The 15,320-nt window shown below is 38.6% G+C and overlaps 1 protein-coding gene across 3 annotated transcripts in view; it reads right to left on the minus strand.

Moving 5' to 3' along the window:
- sox5 (SRY-box transcription factor 5) overlaps window positions 1-15,320 on the minus strand; it is a 207,527-nt gene that overhangs the window by 160,650 nt on the left and 31,557 nt on the right. For 2 of the 3 annotated variants that reach the window (XM_081363074.1, XM_081363072.1), the window contains exons 2-3: window positions 10,822-10,882; window positions 3,073-3,143 (exon numbers count right to left, since the gene is read on the minus strand). The gene's annotated coding sequence lies outside the window, so the exon portion shown is untranslated. The remainder of the gene's footprint in view (window positions 1-3,072; window positions 3,144-10,821; window positions 10,883-15,320) is intronic. The other variant, XM_081363073.1, reaches the window with a different exon arrangement.

Below are 15,320 nucleotides of genomic sequence, written 5' to 3' on the forward strand. Positions count from 1 at the left end.
CACTTACATAGGTTAAACACTTTTCTAGATGACCAGAAAAAGTAGCAGTCATAATATCCAATAATATCCAGCATCATCTCTCCAGTTAGAGAAGGCCATGGTCAAAACCCCAGCTCCGTTCCTCATGTGCTCTTTATAATGCCAAGCACAATTTGCTTCCATTTCTAGGTATGTATTTACATTGGAGACTACGGCAGAGTAAACAGGTGCTTTGTTAGAGAGCACCAGAGGCCTGACGTGCTGTACACACTAACACACAGTTGTACTTCTCAGCTCAAACACGGGTTCAGCCACGTCCTCTATCATGCCTGTATTTGTTTACAGAGCAAGACAAGGGTCCCTGTAGCGATCTGCCTGCAGGGAAACCAAGGAGTCCCGGTGTTTGGAGTGCATGCAGGTGTCTTGTAAGAGTTAATGGGATACACACGTACACAAACGGATGCATACGGTGCATTCTTCAGACAGCGACTTTCACTTTACGGATAAACACACACATGCTTTCAGCTGTGTTTTCCAATAAAGGAAAGAGGACGTTGCATCATGAGTGGAGGTCAAAGAGGTCACAACATCTAAAACAACTTTAGAGCCCTACAACTTCCCTCTGCACTACATGATTTCCTGTCTGTGTGGGCTAACTGCAGGCGGAACTTCCTTTAGATGTGTACTGAGAGGAAGACAGGTCAGAGGTCACACAAGCATACTTGTCCGTGCCCCACACACAGCTTGTGATCCAAATGCTTGAACACATTTGAACAACAATATTTCACTGTTTGTTCTGCACAAAGGAAACTATAGTCACAGAAACACAAACCTTTATGAAGAGGCTGGCGACCTTTCAGCCCAGCCAGGACGTTGTTCAATGCACAAACGTCCGATCATGATCATGAGAATTCAAATTTCTTTAAGAAATGTATCATGTACTGTAACTTTCAGAACTCAAACTCAGAAAATCCTTTTATAGCTGCAAAAAAGTGGCTTGTTCAGAAATTCTTGGATTTCTGATGTCTGATTGCTATTATTAACATAGTATTAACATGGCTGCACACATTTCCATGAGGAAGTAATAAAAAAAACTATTATTCCTAAAAACAAGAATTAATGACAGTGAAAAAATGCACCAAACCTTGAGCTGTTCCTGGATGTGTGTAGCACCTACAACTCTGCACATCCTTCTGACAGATCTCAGTGAGTGCGTTTACATGCAAGTTCTAAACCTGATTGTGCTTAATAAGCTGACAATGCATAAGGCCATGTAAACATGTTAGCCAGTTTTCCTTTATCGGAATAAGCATAAACCGAACGTCACAGCTAGATTTTTGCCCCTTAGCCTGATTTCTTCTGGCATGTAAACATATTAACCTGCGTTCTGTTGGCTTATTGAAGTGTGCATATGTAATATGTGACAGGAAAGCATCCTTACTGCGGATTTAAGAGCATCCAGACTGAGTGAGCATTTTAAGGAAATATATATCGAAAACATACATTATTATTATTATTATTATTATATAGAGATACTACTATTATAACTACTAACAATAATAATAACAATAACAATAATAATAATTATAGCTATTATTACTAGAGAGAATGCTAAATGCTAAATTGAGAGAATGCTAAATTTCTCAGGGATGTTTTGCGAGTGAATGTAAAATTTCTCGGTAAACGCAAAAGTTTTTGATTATATATATTTTTTCTCCCATCTCATATTTGTCCCACCACCATGTCCCTTTAGAGGCGCTGTAGAGTTCCAGCAGTTTACATCTGTCAAGCACTATTATTCAGCTATTTATATAGGAGTCTAGCAGCAAAACACAGAACACTTAATTGTAAAGGTCAGAAGGAGGGTGAAAAAGTAATGTAAAACTATAACGTAAAAATTATGACTGTTTTCGAAGCAACAAAAACTTTAAGCATAAGAAGTAAAGAGAAAAGAAAGAATAATAATAATAAAAAGATAATATAATTTATGATATGACCCCCTTTAAAGGCTCACACACATTCTCTGAGCCTCAAGCTTGGCTATCTTTCCTGGACAGTGTCAACAGCAAACCCATATGTCATTTAATATGAAGGTCTGTGAAGCATGCACTTGAGTGTATTTGACAGGAAAGAAAAAAAAAACAATCTGATTTTAGGAGTGTGGCTGTTTCCAGTTGACTGCATCAGCAGCTGAGTAGCTCTGCAGTGACCCGTGTGTGTGTGTGTGTGTGTGTGTGTGTGTGTGTGTGTGTGTGTGTGTGTGTGTGTGGACAGGGTACAGGCTGCCCTCAGAGAAACGGTCATGGGGCAACTCTCAGCTGCCCTGTATTGTTGCTGCAAATACACAAAGCACATAGCCTGGCCCTCCAGCTGGCCCTGTGCCCCCTCCCTGTGGCCCTGTCCTCTCTTTCTCTATCTCATTCTTTCAGTCTTTCTGCTTCTCTTGCTCTCCGTTTGTTCTGATAACTGTGACCCTGCTCTCGGTATCATCACTCCACCTCCTCCCACTGAAAAACGTCAACCAGCTCACTTTTTTCTCTTTGGGAACATACAAAAAAACGGCCATATTTTGAAAGAGAAAATCGCATGTAAATAGAAAACAAGTCACTCACATAGCTGCGATAAATGAGCAATTTTGACTTGCAGCTGTAAACTAAAAAAAATGGACGCCAACAGTTTAACCTGATTGTCCAAATAATTTTGCCAACCAGTGATGCATTACTGTCCAGCATATACATGGCCTTTTGCTCTCTATCCCAAATGTGAAGGTCCAAACTGGGCACTTAGTTCTTTCTTAAGGTGCTACAATTGGCTGATGGCTTTTCTGCAAGGCTGGAATGGGGCGTTTCATTGGCTGAATGTTATAGTGTAGCCATGGAAACAACTAGCCCATGATAACCATGATTAGAGGTGTCATGATGACAACAATACGGCACAGAGCGATAATGAGTCTTTGATAAGCACATCGCAGCCATTGTGAAGCAGTAATTGATTTGTTTACCAATACAACAGACTTTGCTTGTTTCGGCTGACAACAATGGGGTGTCCTTGCACAAAAACGGGGGAAGAAAAAGAGTAAAAATAGGAACTGACCTACAAAGGATGTGAAAGAGATGAGTGCTGCTCGTCTTCAGACCACAAACCCATTGGTGAGCAACTGAACCCTGGGGATGAGAAACAGAGCCAAGGAGAGAGGTGAATTAAGAAAGAGAAAAGGAGGAAGGCATCAAGGTAACAGTTAAATCCAATGTCTTTTTCTTAAGTGAAACACAAAAGGAGAACATTTTAAGAATGTCCAAGCTGCTCTTTTCCATACAATGAAAGTGGATGGTGACCACAGATGTCAAGCAGAATTTTCACAAAATAATGTCTTAAATGTCTGTTATTCTGCACACAAAAGTATCACATTACTTTATACTACTTTAAATACAATAAAATAATCATATTGACAACTTTTACAATGTTTTATGGTGTTTTTTCTTCCTTTTAGGAGCTTAACAGCCTCTATTTTCCATTCACTAACTTTGTATGGAAAGCAGCATGAACATTCTTCATACAATCTTCTTTTGTGTTCTACGGAAGAAAGTCAGTCACACAAGTAAAATAAAAAAATTATATAAAAAAAAACATCAGAAAATGATGAGAATTTTCATTTTTAGGTGAACTACCCCTTTATTTTTTTTTTGTTTTTTAAAATATTAAACAGCTGTGCAGCAAACAGATTGACAAGAGACCCTTTCAACAGGTTGGAAAGGGAAGTCTACAGTCTGAGCACACACACAAACACACGTATGTGTTTGGGGGGTTGAAAGCATGTGCATGCGTTCACCTGTGTGTTAAAGAGCTCTGTTCTAATCTTTATGGTAATAAACTCTGGCGGCTACTTGGCTGCAGATCAGGCTTTAATAGAAAGTAAATGTGTTTGCTGAGAAAGGGGAAGAGTCACTTGAAATGGGAGTAATGTATTCCTTATTGAGTGTGTGTGTGTGTGCGTTGCCACTGGGTCAAGTAAAGCTAGGTGATGCTTATGAGCCTCTCAACTAGTAGCAATCACACAAACACAGGACTTTTAACCTGACACACAATGTGTGTCATTCAGATTGAATATTTGTATTAAATAATGTTGTTTGCTAAGGTGAGCTTTGCCAATACAATTGATCATACAAAGCCGTTTTTTTTTTTTTTTTTCATGCTATGGCAAGAATGATACCTCAAATTGTTTTTTGAGGACAGGTGTGCTATTACTTTTGATCAGACTTGACATCCACCCAAAACACCTTACCATTATGGTGGCAAATTTTTGAATTTTCACTGATGAAATCAAGTCAAATTAAAAGGGATCCACATGATCAGGAATGTCAAGTGAGTACAAAAGATTTCCCCATGAAGATTTTGCAACAGGTTCCAATTGGTCACGCTGATTTGCCGCATTGACCAAAAGAAAGCTGCTTGGTTTACAAGTGACTTCGGTGTAAGCTTTACTTCATAAATCACTACACTATCGACAACAGACCTTTTTTTGGCCTATGATGGTACAGTAATGGTAAGTAATAACTTGGTACTTTGATAAAACAAGACATGTTTTATGTGATTTACTATTTTATGTATAATACTAATTCATTAAACACTTAAAAAAACATTTATTCATTTAAACAACATATATTCAGTCATATCTCAATTAATAACATTTTATACAGAAAAACTGTATGCATAATAATTTATATTTAGAGTTGTCAAATAGCCAAATACTTGGAACTGATTGAATTGGTTCAATACCATATACCATATTTCAGGGTTTTTACATGGCACTCTACAAAGAATTTACCAATCCACATATCCAAAAACAACACAGTAATACCAATACTTTAATTTTCAACGTTCTGCTAGTCATGTTACACCTCTTCCCAGTCACTCTGCCTTTATCTAGCTGTCATATAAACTGCACTTAGACACACAAACAACATCAAGCGTGTGCACACAAGATGCTCTCTATTACACACACTCGTGATTCACACAAAGCAAACGTACACAAGACAAATTGCACAAAGTCTTAACCAGCAAACTGGGCTCCATTCACTCCGGTTTAAAAAGGTCACCACTTTCTCTGGCTAAGCGCCCTGTGTCTATTGATAATTTTAAGCATAAACAAATGGCAAATTTGTGCCACATAAATATGTATTAGCAATTAATAATGTCCTGTGTCTGTGGCGATGCCAGGTGCATGCGAAATCAGCACGGGCACTCTGCAGAGCTGGTGCTTTTGTTTTCCTCCAGCTCTCTCAGGGTTGCCACAATAGGCGCACAATAGATGCACAATGGGCACCCGTAACAGGGCACCGTGCCCCTGAGACAACGCCAGGCTCCCTGAATGAGCCACCATCACCTGGGCAGAGCCAAAACAATGCGGGCATCACCAGACAGCTACGGGGGTATTATTGAATTAGCAGTCGCATTGTGATTAAGGGTATAGAGGGGCATTTAGTGGTTTTGCTTTTTAAATAATGATGAATTTGATGACTGAGGCAGCCAGGGATATGCCGGATGCACGCATGTGTGTGTTTGACGGAGAGATTGAATTTTAAAATACACGGGCGCACGCACACGCACACACACCTGTTTCATCATCAGAAACACCTGGAAGCTGTCTGTTCCGTTTTTTTTTTTACCTTGGTGTCACAGAGATCTCTATGTCAGTGTGAGCGGTAACGTGCACGCACAGACACGGCTACACAAACAGATCTGATTTCTTGAACAGGATTTTTCACGACATCGCAATGTCATTATTGTCACACGCAGACAGAGATGAGGGACAAGATGGACAGAAAGCGCAGCTCCTCTGTTCCTCTGCCACTCTAGTGTTTAATAGGATCAGATAAACACAATGGCTTTAATAAAGTGACCAGCTAACCTCATACTCATAGAGAGAGAGAGAGAGAGAGAGAGAGAGAGAGAGAGAGAGAGAGAGAGAGAGAGAGAGAGAGAGAGAGAGAGAGAGAGAGAGAGAGAGAGAGAGAGAGAGAGAGAGAGAGAGAGAGAGAGAGAGAGAGTGAGAGAGTGAGAGAGAGAGTGTTAAAGGGTAGAATGGGGGATTGTGAAAGCATTTGTATCAGACATAGCGGATGACAGAGGGGCTTATTTAGGGAAAGAAGAGGATTACCAGCCGCCAGCCTGCAGTTGTGCCCCTCTTCGACTCTCTATAATCACTGTGATCATAAGACCAGCACAATTCAGCTCCGCTAATAATGCACACACACATCTGCCTATTCATTTCAGCTCTAATGCAATAATAGCCCTGAAACATCTGGTAATGAAACTCGCTGGAATCAAGATGGGCGGATTTGCCGACATCTGTCCCTCCGCTGGCTCCAACCTGCTCTGGTTCTTCAGGCTTAAAGGCAACATGAAATGAAAATTGACCCTATTTACTGTTTTAACGCACATTACTGGTCTTATTGTGCACAATTAATCAATGCATGTTATTCTGAAGAAAACTAAAATGTATTGTTCTTTTATCTTTAGATGTCACATCCTCTCACTCTGAAACAACATTCTTTTTCACCTACAGTAGGCCACACAGACTATTGGATAATGTTAAAGTCAAAATGAAACACTTTTCCAAACCCATTTTAGTTCTGTAATCCGATGCATTTCTGAGGAAAACAGGATATTCAACTACGAAAAAAATAATAATTGTACATGTAGCGCAGGAATTTAACCATTAGGAAATAATTGGATTTCGAAAATTCGCCATTACAAACCAGGAGCCAGATTCATGCCAACAAACAAACACAATGGCAACCAAAAGCTAGACGTCTGGAGTGCCCCAGACCTTCAGGGTTCAGTTACCTGAGTACCTCCACCCCCTTCCCCTAGAGTCTTTTAGGCCGCGAGGGCGACTTCCTGTCCCACTCTCCGGGGTTCATAGGAGGGAAAGGAGGAATGACACGGCCCATGAAAGAGCCATTGTTCATCGAGGTGGTCCCGGTACTGTGTGAGGGGAGGTGGCTAATCACAAGGCGGGCCACAACGGAGGGGTAAATATTTATCTGCTGGGATGTAAACGACGGATCATGTAATTTAGCAACAGGCCATTCCTTCCTGCATGGTGATGATGTTTAGTCTTGAGTAGGAGAGGGAAGGGGTATTAGTCAGTTTGATCAGAACCTGCCTATCTCAGACACAGCTGTGGTTGGTTATCACCGATGCATCTTCACACTAAAACTGACACTCTTTAAGTGTGTAGGTGCCTAAAGTTAAAGTTGTTTTCAGCTAGAAATATTTTCAGGATGTTTTCACTATAGAGGTTTTAAAACTGGTAGGAACATTCTAAGGTACAACTTGGTGGACAATGTGTCTTTTTGTGGCGTTTAGCCATTTCTGGATGTTTAGAAATGTAAGTGTCAAAAATTTGAATAAGTGTACAAAAGTAGCCGTTGTGTAAAAAATGCTACAGTAAAAACCTGTTTTTGTTAACCAAGTTATACGGTGAAAAACTGTCAATTGTGTAACACCGCATTATATTTAATTTTACAGTAAAATAAAAAAATAAAATAAAAACGGTCAAATTTATGTTTTTTGCAAACAAAAACTATGAATTACCATATAATAAAAAAACAGTAAAAAGATATTCCCAAAAGTCCCTGCATGACACACTGCATTACACACATATAAAAATATCAGTAATATAAATTTGCACTATTTACCTCTACTATTTAATCTCCTGGTAAGATTATAGGCCATGTTTTATGGATGGACCACTAATGATACACTGTGATTATAATTGATCTTAGCATTAATTAATAATGAAACATTCTTTCCACACTCACATTTACAAACACACACACACACACACACACACACACACACACACACACACACACACACGCGCACACAAAATCTTACAAAACACTTGCCACACACTTGTTGACTTCCTGTTGCTGTGTTTGTGCTCCCATCATTCGCAACTTGACCCTGGTGAACCAGCAGGCCAAGGACACAAACCACGCCAGACCACGATTTCTCCTCCTTAAAGATCAACTGATTCTTCTAGATTTTTTTATTTGACCATGCAAACTTCACTGCAGTGAATTATTTGGTATTCTGTGTGGTTGCTTACTGGTCTGAGTTTAAAATGAAGGTTATCTTAAAAATAAAGGTTCTTTATTGGCATTGATGGTTCCATAAAATAACCATTAACATCAATGGAACCTTTTTCATAGGACAAATGGTTCTCTATAGTGGAAAAGGTTTCTTAGATTATTAAAATGTTCTTAAAACTTAAAAAGAATTTTTATTTTTATTTTAAGAACTATTCACAAAAAGGTAAAAAAAAAAGAAAAAAGTGTGGAGTGTACAATAATCTAGATGGGTCAGATACCTCTAAATCTAAAATTGCCAGATTTTCATCAGACTTTAAAAGGTACAGTAGCAGTAGCACAACTGGTGTGAGACAAACAACACCCAGTCTTAACACGGATGAGAGCTGTCGTTTTAGATGCCATGAGGCTCAATCACAGGGTGAAAGAACTCCAACACTTAAAAATAGTGTCTGTGTAACAAGCTCAATTAAATCGAAGACAAGATCATCCTCATGTCAGAATTCATCTTTCGGTCTTTATTCTGTATACATTTCACTTCCTTTCTGTTGAAATAGTTTCTCCTCTTACTGTATATATTTTCTCTCTATCAGTCTCACCTCCTTGCCTGCTATTTCTCTTCTTTTCTAACTTCATTTTCTCACTCTTGGCTCCTCCTCACCACTACTTCTCCTTCCTTTCTCTGTTCCTTTATCTTCTCATTATCTGCATTCTTCCTTTTCTGTAACAAAAAAAAAAAATATAGGTTCTTCTCACTCATGTTTTTTTTTCACTCTCCTGCCTGTGTGATGGTGTATGTGAATACAGTGCTCATGTTTAGGCATTTCCGTGGGTTGACAGCCGTTTAACGCTGTGAACTGTAGTCAGGATTCAGGATGCTTTTTTTTTTTTTTACCCACAGTCTCAGTCAAATGCATAGACACTCTGACATACATGTAGCAATTTTAAATAAGGACATACCATATGCTTAATAATATACACCACCGTTCAAAGGTTTAGGGTCGAAAAAATGGTTTCATGTCTTTGAAGTCTCTTAGTTGAAGTCTAGCTCCAGATCCGATTTGTGTGTCCGTGCTGCACTTTCGTTTTCTGGAATATCTGCATTAGTTTCTATTGCAATGATGTTGAGTTGGTACTGTAGATATACACCAAAAACAACAACAACAACCGCAACATATTTTCCGCATGAACTTTCAGCATGTTTCCTATAACAACGTCTGACGTTTAAGTTTTACGTGGCGTGAGAAAGTCACATAAACCACGCAAAGTCCGATCAGAGCAATCAGACTGAAACGGATTCCCATAAATTCGTTCATACTTGCTAAATCTGATGGAATTTGAATCGATATGCACAAAAATCGAATTTGTACTGACTGTGAACGTAGCCTTATTTTAATTTTATTTTTGAAGTCTCTTATGCTCACCAATGCAGCATTTATTTCATTTCATTTCATTTTATTTAGCAATTTTGTCCCTACAGTATAAGCCAAGCTAAGAGATGTAAACCCACACAGAGAGTCAAATAAAGATCAGAAACTTGTGAAAACAGTGATGGCAAACACAAACATGACTGGAATGTGGTGTTCAGAGTTGTTCAGGAAGCTTTACAATGCTGCTTATTGTGCTGAATTTAAGTAGCAGATGTTGTTATTGATGTCATAACGAGATAAAAGGTTCCAAATGACTCTCTCTAAGGAATAAAAAAAGCTAAATATAATTTGAATCGACATAAAGAAATTAGACATTCCTGACCTTACAAAACCAGAGGACGAAAGTACATCTCTGCCCCATACACAAACACACATGCAGGGAATAAGAGGTCTGTGTGCTTAAGTGACCTTTATCCAGGGTCATAAAAACTGTCAAAATGTCCAAAAGAATTATATTTTATATATGACAGGGCCTTAAAAAAAAAAATAGCACTCGCCAAGCGCCAAATTAGAGTAAAAATCAGCATTGGCCAGTATATGAAACGGTGTCACTCACCAGTTGGCTGGTAACATTTTTATGAATTCTATCAATGCATCAACAAAACGTGAACAAACGTGAATGACGCTCAGAACAGTTGACGGGCCAGCTCTGCATTGTCGTGAAAGATTACGCCTTGACAATTTTTGATATTCAAGTGCAAGAAGATGCGAAAGTTACTTATTTTGTTCCTCGCACGCTGTGTGGAAGGTTTTGTGTGCACAAACATTCGAACCACGTGCCCAAACAGCCTTGTCTCAGACAGCGCATGAATACTAAACTGAGCTCTTTCAAATCTTCTTGCACTTGAGCGGACAAATTCACAAAATTACGTCAAAACATAATTACATTTCTGAACCTGAAAACAACTGTCAGTTTTTGCAAAAACAGTTTCAAGGCCTGTACATTTTCTTAAGTTACCGACCACTGGCAGGTTTTAGGCCCTGTATAATTCAAAGAGGTTTGAATAAGGGTTAATAGGGGATAGAAAGTCTAGTATAACCACAATAAAAGTCAATGTAAAGTCCCCACCACTCTATGTATGAATGTATGTGCACTTGTGTGAAAGAAAACAAGAGGCGACTGTAAGACTTTGACCTTAAACAACGTCAAGCAAGACCTACAAAAAGGTGTGGAGGGCACAAGTGTGTGTGTGTGTGTGTGTATGTATGTTTGAGTTTTACTGTGGCGCCTTGACAGAAATCAGGCACAATGGCCTCCTCAGAAATAGCCAGCTGATATGTTGTTCGTGGTCATGACCTGCGGTGGGTCCTTTTACCTGCTGGGATCTCCTCCCACCCTGTCTGAGTCCCTCTATAGAGGCTGCGGCTCTATGGTCCCTGGTAGAGAAAAGAACAGACAGACAGAGACTCTGATCAATACCAGTGCCTCCTCTTTGTGGCTGAAATCAAAACCTTTTGAGGTGAATATTTCTCTTTTTGAAAGACGTGGTGACGTCAATAGATTCAGGTAACTGACTCGCAATGTGGAGGAGAATGAAAGCAAGAGGTTTTCATGCACTTGGTCTGGTTTATGGATTTCTTTTCTTTTAAAGGTATGTGACCCTCAAAGAGTCCAAAATGCTACTTAGACCAATTCAAATCAACTCATAACACAGCCAATCAAGTACGAGAAATTATCATTACTTAGTTTTATGAGCAGTAGGCCAGCGAGAATGAGACTGATTTTTCATTTATTTATTATTTATGCTCAGGTATTATTGTATAGATTAAACAAAATACAGTTTGATGTACACTCCTTTCAAAAGTTTGGGGTAAGGAAGTTGTTTAAGAAAAATAAATAAATAAATACTTTTATTCAGCAAAGATGCATTAATTTGTTTAAAAAAAACAGACAGCAAAGGCATAATAATGTTACAAATATGTATTTAAAATAAATGCTGGTCTTTTGAACTTTCGATCCATCAAAGAATCAAGACTCAGTATGTATCACAAGAATTTCCACATAAACATAAATTAAGCAGCACAACAGTTTTCAACATTGCTAATAAGAAATGTTTCTTGGGCAGCAAATCAGCATAATAGAATGATTTCTAGAGGATCATGTGACACTGAAGACTGGAATTACACAGGAAAAACACAGGAATAAAATCACAATTTAACATATATTTAAATAGAAAACAGCCATTTTAAATTGTAAAAATATTTCACAATATTACTATTTGATCAAATAAATGCAGTCTGAGCATAATAGATGCATTTTAAAAAATACTCACAGACTTTTGAACAGTCGTGTAATTTTTGGAATAATTACAGGCAGGCAAAGATAGAATCTTATTTTTTTTTTTGCAGAATGGATTTAACTATGCTCAAATAAATCATAAATTAGTTTATACGGCTATATAGATTGTATCACAAATTATGTGTGGGCCTGCTTATAGTACATTTATTAGAGGGTCAATCCCACTGGAGAAACCTGGAGAGAGTCTCTTAACACAAGGGCACGACACTACCCCAAAAACTCCCTAAACTCTCCATGTTGAATATCTGTCTCTCCTTTATTGGATCTATGCTTTGTGCAGGTGTCTCTCGTGTTTAACCACTGGAGAATAAGGTAGGTTGGACAAGAACAAACATTTCAGCGGTGCCGAATCCCACCGACCCCTCCTCTCCCTAAGACTCATTTTAATTCCATCTCAGCATGGTAACAAACACTCGTTAAAGCAGATTAATTCCACAAGAGGATTACGCTCCATATTAGATAATGAAAGAGAGAGAGAGAGGGAAAGAAAGAGAAAATAATCACGTAAAGGGATAGATGGTGTGCATTTGATCCTGGGGAACAGAGAGCTAATCCAGGTGTAACACATGTAGATGAGTGTGTGAGAGAGAAAGCACACAGTGGTATTAGGAACAGCTGGCGTCGGTTTAGCCTCTTTGTCTTCATTGACATTGGGAGGATGACAACAACAACACTGACCCATAAAATGGGAAGTCTGATGACAGTTGCTGCTATTGACACACTGCTTTTAGATGTGCGTGTATGAGAGGCTGTGACCCACAGCTTGCACAGTGTTGCACTGTTAATGTGGTGGCGGTTCTGGCACATCTGGGCTATTTTCTCCAGTATGTGTCTGAAGATAGTGTGAAAAATCTCAGGCAGGGAAAGTGAGTATAGGCCCTTGTGAGATCAGTTCCTCAGGTTAGAGGGCCATTTTTCAAATGCCAGAGGCTTATCTCGACTGTCACAGGCTAAACGTGTCCGTTTGTGACATTACAAGAACAAGTGTAAGTCTCCAGAGTTCAGCTCCGCAGTCAATTCGGTCCCCACATTCACAACGTCCTGATGTGCAACACAAAGCTTGGCCGTTTCAAAAGGGGGAAAGTCCATCTGTAAATCAATTATGGCATTAAGCTGAAAGCTAAAAGTAAAAGAATGCAAAGACGGAGTTTGTGCACGTAAACATGAGCCAGTTTCATAAGACGGCTTCATTTTAACAATTCTGATAAACGGAATTACAGGCAAAAATGTAGGAGTGTCAATTGGTTTTGCTTAAACAGTCTTTCATAATTTAAAAATAAAACATTTTAAAGATACACAACCGTTCAGTTTGGGGCTGGTAAGATTTGATGTTTTTCAAAGAAGTCTCTTATGCTCACTAAAGCTGTATTTACTTGATCAGTGATATTGAAAAACAGTGATATTGTGAAATATTACAGATTAAAATATCCGTTTACTATCATAATATATTTAAACGTTTTGTTTATTCCCACGATGGCAAAGCTGACTTTTCAGCAGCATTACTCCAGTCTTCAGTGTCACATGATCCTTCAGAAATCATTCTAATATGCTGATTTCTTATTATCAATTTTGAAAACAGTCATGCTGCTTTTTTTGTTTGTTTGTTTGTTTGTTTGTTTGTTTGTTTGTTTGTTTGTTTGAGTAAACTGTGATACTTAAAAAAAAAAGTATAATTCAAGATTCTTTGATAAATAGAATTGAAGTCTTTAACATTTTAAATGTCTTTACTGTTACTTTTGATCAATTGAACGCATCATTTCTGGGAAAAGTCCGCGTGAACCGGAAGTTGCAAACGACTTTTCTCCAGTGTTGTGACGTATTTCCCAGTGAAACGGAATATTGAACAGAGGGCAGGGTTTTACTCTAGAGTTCCTCCTCTCCATTTCTCGCTCATAGCAGACTAACGGTTTGAGGGGAGTGGTTAAGCGTTTCCCAACCCAAGCCGTCAAACCTACATCATCAGCCATTCCAGACCGGAAGTAACTTTTCAGACTTTGATTAAAGATTACGACGGCAAACAATGTTTTTCGTGTATTAACTTGCACGGATTAATTTTTCACCACAAGACTAGTAATATGTGCTAACAAAAAAGTAAATAGAGTCAATTTTGATTTTCAGTTGGACTTTAAAATCTTTTTTTTTAAGGCAGGAATTGGCTTGAATGTAAAACAAGAACGTTACTTCTCGGAATGTTGACTAACTGGTATAAGACCATGTATGTAAATGTCAATGTTAAGAGGACCCAAAAATACACAATACAAAGTCTAAGACGTTCCTTTACTCAGGAAAAGTCTGCCACGCCTCTTTAAATCCCACCCACCTCAGCAGAAAAACATACAAAGCATAAGTAATCAAATAAAAACCTCCTGCCTCTTGTCAAACCCCATTCCTAGATGAGTGAGGGAATGCACAAGCCAGGCAGAAATAATCAAATCAAGAAGAAGGCCTATCCGGCACAAATGGAAAGTTTCCTGTCACACGAAGTTAGCTTTCCATCATATCTGTCAGATTTCACGGTTTGAGAGAGAGGCTCCGGGACTAAATCCCTGATTCACTTACAGAGGAAACCGTACATCCTGATTGTGTTTTCTATATCACGGTAAAAAGCCATTCATTCTGTATCACCTTAGTTCCTTATTCATAAACTAAACAGGAACAGGTTGGAAAAACAAAAGGAAAAAGACTAAAATGTAATCTTAGACATCCGTTTTGTGCAGAAGCTCATTTCCAGATTTTTCCCGATAGGCATTAAAGAGCTAGTGAATTTTGGTCACCATTTACCCTGCCCATGTGTTATACAAAACCCGTATGACTTGCTTTCTTCTGTGGGACACAAGACATAAGTTTTACATACATTTTTTTATACAGTTTTTAGTGAATAATAAAGATTTTTGTTTGCTCCTCACATAAAGCTATCATACAGCTTCAGATGATTTGGAATTTGGTTCAAAAGTCTGGACTTTATGACACATTTATGGTGTCATTTTTGATGCTCGACAATTCTAGTCACCATCCACTTTCATTTCATTGTCAGGAAAAGAGTAGCATAAAATGTTCTTCAAACATTCTCTTTTTGTGTTTGATGGAAGAAAGTCACATGTGGGACATCATGCGTGTAAGTAAATGACAGATTATAATTTTTTGAGTGAACTGTACCTTTAAACACAGTCGTTTGCACAGCAGACTGTGCTAACATCGACATGTGTGACCGAATCCAGACAAATGTTCATTCCACATTGCACAAACTCTGGAAGAAAGATATGCTGTCAAGACAGAGAGAGAGAGAGAGATTCTGAGCATGCTGAGAAAATGTAGCGGTAACTAATTGTTATCATTACGCATGTTTGAAAAGTGTTTTCAAACAAGTAATCAAAGTCTGCCACTGTAATTAGCAGACACAGCAGTGAGTGTGTTTCCCTCCACTGTTCTTTTCAAACTGAAAGGCATTAGATATATCAGATCCTTTTCCCCAATGGAACAAAACCTGTACACTGCGTGCATTGTGAGGGAGAGACA

This window comes from Scardinius erythrophthalmus, assembly GCF_964197995.2.
Source record: "Scardinius erythrophthalmus genome assembly, chromosome: 4".
Lineage (NCBI taxonomy): Eukaryota > Metazoa > Chordata > Actinopteri > Cypriniformes > Leuciscidae > Scardinius > Scardinius erythrophthalmus.